This window comes from Pleurodeles waltl, chromosome 12, assembly GCF_031143425.1.
Source record: "Pleurodeles waltl isolate 20211129_DDA chromosome 12, aPleWal1.hap1.20221129, whole genome shotgun sequence".
Classification (NCBI taxonomy): Eukaryota; Metazoa; Chordata; class Amphibia; order Caudata; family Salamandridae; genus Pleurodeles; species Pleurodeles waltl.
In genome coordinates this window covers 640,465,647-640,474,415 of record NC_090451.1, presented here as the reverse complement: position 1 = coordinate 640,474,415, position 8,769 = coordinate 640,465,647, and the positions used below count along the sequence as shown (strand labels likewise).

At 43.8% G+C, this 8,769-nt stretch overlaps 1 long non-coding RNA gene across 1 annotated transcript; it reads right to left on the bottom strand.

Annotated features, from left to right (window-relative positions):
* Positions 1 to 218: 218 nt before the first annotated feature.
* LOC138267665 (uncharacterized) lies at positions 219 to 8,538 on the bottom strand. Its single transcript, XR_011199843.1, has 4 exons — positions 8,390 to 8,538; positions 2,424 to 2,549; positions 1,078 to 1,172; positions 219 to 320 (listed from the first exon to the last, which is right to left on the bottom strand). It is a non-coding gene; the product is annotated as an uncharacterized lncRNA (long non-coding RNA).
* Between the last annotated feature and the right edge of the window lie 231 nt (positions 8,539 to 8,769).

Genomic DNA, 8,769 nt, shown 5'->3' with positions numbered 1-8,769 from the left:
ATCCAGCTCATGAACACCAACCACCATGCATCATTCTAATAGTCAAATTGGATTGGAAGAATCAATCTTACAATTAGATAACTACCCATCAGAAGTGTGATACTCCATCTTCTAAAGATGGACCTGAACTGTTTGCAAACAATCAACTAACAGGAGAGCCCCTGTGAGGAAACTTTGATCACCCTTTCCCGTTCACAAAATTAGCACAAACACAACAGTTCAGTTCAATACTTTATTTTACAATAATGTAAAGCTGTAAAGTGAGACAAGATCTGGCCACCAAAGAATTCCTCCAAGAGGCTTCCTGTGGGAGGAGTCACCTACAAGAAAAGAAGAATGTGAGAAGACCGCTACTGCCACATGAAATGTTTCAGCATCCAAAATGTTCAATTAAAACCAACATTCTCCAAGTTTCCTACACTGCTGTGAACCAAACAGGTAAGATTCCTACTTCAACCTACAGTGGCGGTAAGGCCCTCCAAGCATGCCAGTATAAAAAAAAAAGAAAAATGGATTATGGTCAGGTCACTGTCTTGTGTCCTGACTTTTCTACTACACATCCCCTTGGTAGACTTCACTCCTTGAAACTTAAGTTGCTAGGTCACCCCCTGCAAGCTGAGAATAGAGTATTTGGGAGCTGAATCATTCTTAGGACGCCTACAACCACTACATGCAGACTGCATGGAGGGGTTTCTGGGCTCGAGACCCTCATGGGTGATTTGACATGCTTTACAAATCCTGGATTATAATAAAACAAATGACACTTGTGCAAATAGTTAAGCACTCCGTTCATGGTCTGGACCTTTAAACCTTTCTAGATTGTGGTTTGGAAGATCAACCTATTGCAAAACAGTAGCATCTGCCAGTCAGACCTGGCACAGCAAATCTGTAAGTTCATATTTGCTTGGCACAGTAAACTATACAGTTTCCAGCCTTCTCAAGTCCCCTCCAGTCCTCAAAGCAATCTCACCTTTCTTTTGCCATTCCACCACAGAAATCACTGATCCAGACTACTAACATAAGTGATTGTTAGTCACTATACAAGAGTATGTTACACTTTATGAACCCATTGCTTACCTTTGATAGGTCAGGCAGAGTCAACTGTCAAACAGGCTTCCCACAGCAGACAGGACAAGTGAACATGATGTCAGCTGCAGAAGGCTGCTCTAAAGCTGTGGAAAATTGCAAGACATTAGAATCTGAAGCCACGCCGTACACTGTTCAGCCTGCAGTGACAATTGGCACAAAACTGAGCCAGAAAAATCCACTAAGTCAAGAGGGTGGTCAATTTATCAATATTTTGTACCAACAGCAAGGCTCAAAGACTTCAGCCCTGAAGGCTCCAGCTTTTGCCACTCCAAGGGTCACTTCTGTATAATGAGTAAATTGGACACTAGTCTCTAAAGGAAGGCACTCTTAAAAGCCTTAACTAGAGTACTACAGCCAGTTCCTCCAGAGGTACATTCCGAAGTAAATCAGCTAGCCACGTGGCACAACAGGCAGCCATGTGGGGCCCCAGCTGTAGTGCCAAAGTCAAGCTAAAAAACATTTATTAAAACGTATTCAATAAAATAAATGGTAGGAAAGCAAGTTGGAATACAAGTGACAAGAGAGGTAAGAGGCAGGACAAAGGCTTGTCAGTTACTATGTAAACAAATTACACAACTTAAATCTAAGTCGGTGTTAATAGCACTCAGCACCTGAAGTTTGTACCCAAAACGACCTCAGCAGCTACCCCCCCCCATGAACATTAGGCAGGAAGCACCAGACAGCATTAGTAGCAATGTACAAGGGCTAGAGCCTAAATTTAGACTATGGCAAAGACTAGCAGGCACTGCTGATTTGAAGGTGCTTGCAAGTGCACATTTGTAAGCTCCTCCAGTCCTTACAGCAGCCTTCCATCCTCACCTCCCTCAAATAACTACAAAATTAACTGCTTAACTTCCAACTCACAGCTATGGAAAGACATGCATGTTGCTGTAGCTTTGCTCCTATACGCCAGCTGTTTGTAGAAATCATCATGTTCTATTACTGCAGAATGAAAATTTGCAAGGTGAATAGCATTTGTTTCCACAGAAACAAAATCTATCGAAAGCATATTAAGGTGCAGATTCAATTTTAATCCTGAAATCCAGTTCTTAGTTTTCTGCAAGGTTCAGTCCCCCCGTACATCTCACACTTGAACATAATTAATCAGCCTCTATAGACAGGTGTTTTGATGAGCGTTTTCTGATTATCGGAAACTATTCAACAAGGATTTAATATGGGACAGTTAAGTATTTTATTGCAGCCTTCAACAATGCTGCTTACTGAATTCAGTTTAGGATAATTTGGATTACATTTCCTTCAAAATTGTATTTCCACGATTTGGTTACCTCTGTTTATTTTCAGGAACTAGCATACATCATGCACTCGTGACTTACCCTTAATATTGTAGCTTGAATTAAATAGATTCCAAGCAGAATTGTAGGCAACTTAACCACCATCTGTGCTTCAGGAATTGGTGCAGGACTGCAACACCAAAAGCTGCTTCTAACGCTCTGGGTAATCTGCAATAGAAAGCAAGAACAAATTAGTACATAGCTCAGGTGGAGAATCCAATATGTTCAGGTGGGAAAGGCACTTAATATTGGGGCATGCTCTACCAGCAATAAGGCCTTCCAGTGTCAAAGCTAGCAGCTCTCTCTTTTCCTGTATAGGTTAGTTTATTTCACTGCGAGATGCCCGAATAGAGGCGTTCTGAGGGACCCTTGGGTGCCAGAATTCAGGCTATCTCGAGAGAGGTGACAGACCAGCGCCAATCTCTGCCACCTCTCAGTTGACGTCAGCACTACAGCCGGTTCCCCCAGTGGGTACCCCCCCCGTTGTGCTTTATTTTGGGTGCCCACTGGGGGCCCCGGCTGCAGTGCTGAGGTCAGGCTTAAATAAAAGCCTTTTTTATATAAATGTAGTCATACCATGATAGAAATAAAAGTAAGAAATAAGGTAGAGAAAGTGGAGAGGAAAAGACAAGAGGAAATATTGCTACCAGACGCAGAAGAGCAAGTTGTAGGAAACTGGCTCCTTGTTTGCAGTACCCACTTCTTGCCTGACATCGGATGCCAACTTGACTGAGGGTGTGCTGAATCCTGCTAACCAGGCCCAAGCATCTGTGTTCTTTCAGTAAAACTGTACCATTGTTCAATTGGCACCCCCTGGCCCACAGCCAAGTCCCTTGTAAAAGGTACCATTTGTACCAAGGGCCCTGTGACCAGGGAGGGTCCCTAAGGCTGCAGCATATACAGTGCCACCTTAAGGGACCGCTCAAACATGCACACTAATGCAGCTTGTGTTGGTGGGGAGAAAGACAGTCGACAGGGCACTCCTCGGGGGGGGGGGGGGGGGGGTTCATGACCAAAAACCACTGCCTGTGGCATTGTTAAGTCACCCCTCTAGCAGGCCTTACAGCCCTATGGCAGGTTGCACTATACCACAGGTGAGGGCATAGTAGCATGAGCAATGTGCAACTACAGTGTCCAAGTCGATTCTTGGACACTAAGCAGTGTGCCAATACCAAATATGGGCTGGAAGTTTACGAACTCCACAGCTCCAGAATGCCTGCATGTAAGTCTGGGAAGTTTGGTTCAAACTTCAGCACAATAAGCCCACACTAATTCCAGTGTTGGATTTATTGAAAAATGCACACAGATGGCATCTTAGGATGCCCCTGTACTTTACCCCATCCTTCAGTGCAGGACTGACTGGTCTGTGCCAGTCTGCCACTAAGACTGGTTTCTGACCATCCCCTTACCAAATTGGGTGACAGCTTTTTAATCTGAGGCCAGAAACACATCCCCCGGCATGAACACTTGAGTGAGCCTCAGGCCTCCTGTTACAATGCGCTGGGCACTCCAGCTAGCGGAGATGCCCACCCCCCAGACAAAGCCCTGCTTTCAGCAGCACGTTAATCAGGAAACTTTGGGGGGGGGGGGGGGGGAGTGACCACTTCAGCTGGAACCACCCCTAAGGTGTCCAGGGCTGATGTGCCCTCCCCATCCTCCTGCAGAAACCTCCATCTTTGTTTGGAGGATAGGGACCAATAAGGTTAGGTCTGTGCCCCCCTCCCCAAAGGGAGGAGACACCAGAAGGGTGTAGTCACCTTCAAGTCATTGACTACTGCCCTGACCCCTGTAATACCCTCAAATCCAGGATTTGAGGACCCCCAACAAGAAAGGACTGCTAAGATGACCCTCAGCAGAGGGAACTGAGACCATCTGACTTGGCCCCAGCCCTTTCACCAGCATCTGAAGCCCTGCAACCCAAAGGCGATGCATCCTGCAGGACCAGTGACCTCTTAAAAGCCTCAAGAGAAATGCCTTTACCCCAGAGGACTGAGATTCCCCTGAACAGCCCTGTCCAGAAAAAAAAAAAAAAACACCCTGGATCCTTGAGTCCTGCCCATTCTGCACCCAACACCCACAGCCAGTGTCTAGGTGACCCAACCAACTAGAGCTGGTCCCCAGGTGATCCTGACAGTGTCCACCCTGGGTTAACCCCTCCTGTCCAACACTGGACTCCCTGACCGCAACAGAACCTGCAGCCCCCCTGGCCTTGGGGGGGGGGGGGGGGGGGGAGAAAAAAAAATGGCCTTCATAGCAGCAACATCCAGCAGGCAGCGCCTCCCTCTTGTCCAGCCTTTGGACCGACCCCCATTGTTCCTCTAACCACCCAGGTCCACCCTCCAAAGATGCAGATCCTTACCTGCAAGCAGACCAGATTCTGAGTGCCCCCAGTCTCAATAGGACCCATGTTAAATTGACCTCAACTTTGACCTCCGCACCCAGCCAGTCCAGTGTTGCTGGTGGTGGGTGTTTGAAGTTAACTTCAACCTGGGGACATCATAAACCCCTAGAGACTGGAGCTGCAAGTCTTACCTCAAAACTGCCACGCCCCCTCCCCCCGCTCTGAAAATTGCTCTGTCAACTTTTAAAACTGATTTACTATTTTCTCACAAACAGTTTAACTTACCAAACTGAAACAAAGTGGTATTGATACATATATTGGATACTTACTTGCAAATGTAAGTAATTCAACTTGAATCTTGCAGTTCTGGAAATAAATGTTTTGCTACACTACCACAGGAGAGTGCATTAGTATTATCTACTTTTTCCTCTAGGAAACCCCTGAACTCTGCACACTCATTTGGATATAGTATATACAGAGTGAGCTTCCTACACATGGAATAGTAGGATGCTAGATCCCTGCAACCCCTCCCACCCCTACTGAATTGACCAGTCACCAGATCAACTTATGTTTGTATCCATCAGTCTGCACTCAGGACTGGTAGGATGCTTGCTTTCGGTAGTCAACCACTATTACTAATAAGCTTTTAGTACGTTCAGGTACTTTTAGTCATATACAGTGAGTTGTCGGTCAGATTGGACCAGATTTGTGTTTTTTTTTTTTTTAACATAAACATAGGTAGTAGGTTTTGAAAGTCCTCAAAAATGTTGACAAGTTTACAAAACCGTTTTCTCCCTCACTTATTTCCCCTACCATGCTGCAATCCTCACCCTTTCTACTGACCTTTAAATCACTCACATGCACCATGTTCAGTTTTTTTTTTTTTTTTTTTTAAACCAATGCCAGCATGATTGTTGAAAAATCTGAAGCTCATACCCCCTCTCCACAAAATCCTATTGACAAATAGTGTTTTGATTATAACTTGTCCATTGTGCACATGTCCACAGTCCTTGTCTTCATAATTGAAACTCCTTTTATAGTCAAGGAGCTTTCTGGGCTTTTTTGGATGTGGAGTACTGAAAATTATGTAGTTGTTCATGGAGATTAGTGCTTGAGGGATTGGCCAGGGGGCCAGTCCTTTGCAGTATGCAGTTTGTACCTTTGCCCTCATTAGGTCAGCTTCAGCTGACTTAGTTAAGAGCCTGCATCTAATTAAGAGGCCAAAGGGCACTGAAAGAAGGTAATGGCTGAGAACCTTCAACAGCAGTACTGCAACTTGGTAGAAGTTCAATGCTGCATCCAGACTTGATGAATATAGGGTGCCAAGAATAAAAAGGACAAAAAAAAAAATCACTCCCTACCACTGGGAGGGTGGGGAGCAAGCTAACTTCAGATCAAAGTGATCAATACGTTCTGGTGACAAGTAGACGCAAGGTTGGGGAAAGACTGGCTATAAAGACCACACAACTAGTAGAGAACTAACCAGGTTTTTAGGTGCTTTTCTGAAGTTAGTTTAAAAATACCTCACACTACTGTGTGAGAGTGCACTAACTAGTAAGACTCTGTAGTTATGGTTTTTCCAGTTTTAAGGTCACCAAGCCCAATAGTTTACCCTCTGTGTACACAGTTGCTGTGGTAGATTTTTTCTACATGTGTCGTATCTGCAATCATGGAGTAATCCTACAAACAGCCACATTGTAGACTTTAACAGAAGACTGCTCCTTAAGTCAGTGTTTACCACATGCATCAGTACCAGGATTGCCAGATTACTCTGAACTACACTACATTTTAATGCAGTAACCTCGTTTTTTCCTAAAATCACTCTACAAGGACACTGCCAAGTAGAGCAGTTTAAGGCTGACTTAAACCCTGAGAATTCAGATCCCAGGACTGGACAAGTTTGTGGCAGTCAACAGGTTTCACGGAGCCATATCATTTGGAGAAATAGAGTCATGATCACACTCGTGTACAGTTTACACAAACCACGGGGAAAGTAGCAGAAACGAAGATTAAGCTAGCTAATTCATCGCTAGCTGCTGAAGTGAGATCACTTGTGGAATGATGCCCTCATGCAAGAGGCACTACAGAACCAGCCAAGTACTCCATGACCAGGCATATCAAAACACTGGCAGCAAAGAAATTGAAAGGCTTTGGGCTGCCAATGTAAACTATCCCACGGTGTACCAGCTTGTTATACTGAACCTCTGAGACCACCTAAAAGAGAAGAAAAAAAAGTTACCGAAATCTCAAGCCAAATCTTGTTATATCTGAAAACATTCAACTGCTCAGACTGCTGAAACCACAGCTGCGCCCACCAGGCTGTTCCAGCAGATCACATAGGACAGCAGGAGGAGAGAAAAAAAAAAAAAAAAAAAACCTCAACTTCTTGCAAAGGTGAAGTGTACTCACTGATTATGAGAAGTTCAGAAAAATTACAGGAGACAGAACCAGCATGAAGAGAAAATATTGTAGTGCATTCCATCTGTAAAAGGACGCAGCGCTTCCACGACCGCACTGAAAAGAAAGAAATGAACCCCTGCAGAAACAACTTTCAGCTATGGAACCTTATAATGGTCTAAAGCTGGAACAGAACCCTACAACGAGGAACATTCTTACCTACAGCTCCCAAAACGAAGCTCAGGCATCGCAGTATGCTGGAAACAGTGAAAACCAACAGCTGCAAAAACGTGTGGAGGCACCATCTTCCAGATTCACAATACTCCTCGTCCTTGAAGCGCTCCCCGACATCCTCCAAGTGAAGTCGCACTGCTGCAAGCAGGCCGTATACTTTGATAAATAACCTTGCACAAAATATCACCTCATTTGACCTGCAGCCTAAGATAACGACATTGGTGCCTTACAGGTAGGCACATGGGCGTCTAGAATCACGGGGGAAGGAGACAGACTTACTTAAAGCCATAAAACTGACTTAAATTTCAGCCGCCAACAGCCCACACAAAACGCCCTCCAACCGTAAAACCCAAAGTATAAAAAGCGTTTCCCCTTCCACTATCTAACACGCCCTGCAAACAAAAAGAAAGCAGCTTTTCGGTTTCCAACACCTGCATTTCATATTATCCCGCGGTTCACTTCTCCTTGGAGACTCACAGCTGTACTGTATCCGTAAGATAAAACGTTACCTACTAGTTTGTTTATTTGATAGTGTTCGACGCTCCAGTTTTCAAACTGATACTTACCTTCCGCGTAGGATTTTCTTTTTATGGAGTTATTCCAGTTTTACATTGAACTTCAACTCCCAGAATGCAGTCATTGATTTAACGAAAAAAGCTCCCTCAAGTCACTTGGCCATACTACACCCCAAAATATTATATATATATGTTGTGAGAGTGTAAATAAATACCTAGGAACGAAAAAAAAAAAACTTTCATAGTAAACATCACAATACAGATAATAACGTTGTACACATTAAACCCTAAAACAGCCGAGACTAAGACGCATAAAACTAGACATTAGTTTAGAAGTTTTGTTCAACACACACAATCTCAAAGATAGAAATGGATTACGGCAGTCTCCAAGAAACAAACATTACCTGATCACAAAACGCCTTCGAGACGGTGTGTGGAAAACTAGACTAAAGAGCTACAAAACAAGTTAAGATTTATAAAGTATAAGAAAGGAAATATATCATCACCTCTGATCCACTCACCTCCATCTTTAACCTTCAACCACGCTCTTCGATAGAGAAGATCAAATCCTAAACCACAAAACAAATAAATTACATACAAAACATAGGAGAACACTCGATAAAATAATTAATAAAAAAAACTCAATACTATTGCTAAAACTATAACACACTAATGGGAAGAAAATACAACTCCTAAAAAAAGAAAACAAAATACTAACATTAACTAACCTCAGCTACAAACACAACCCACTCTATCAGAAAAAAAACTCAGAATACAAGCTTTCTCGTACACGGTTTTAAATCTTGGGCGGCATTGGGTCACGTGGCCACCTTGACAACTCATAGGCTCTCCGATAATTACAAGCCCCGCCTATTTCGGTCATGTGACAAACTCCTGACCA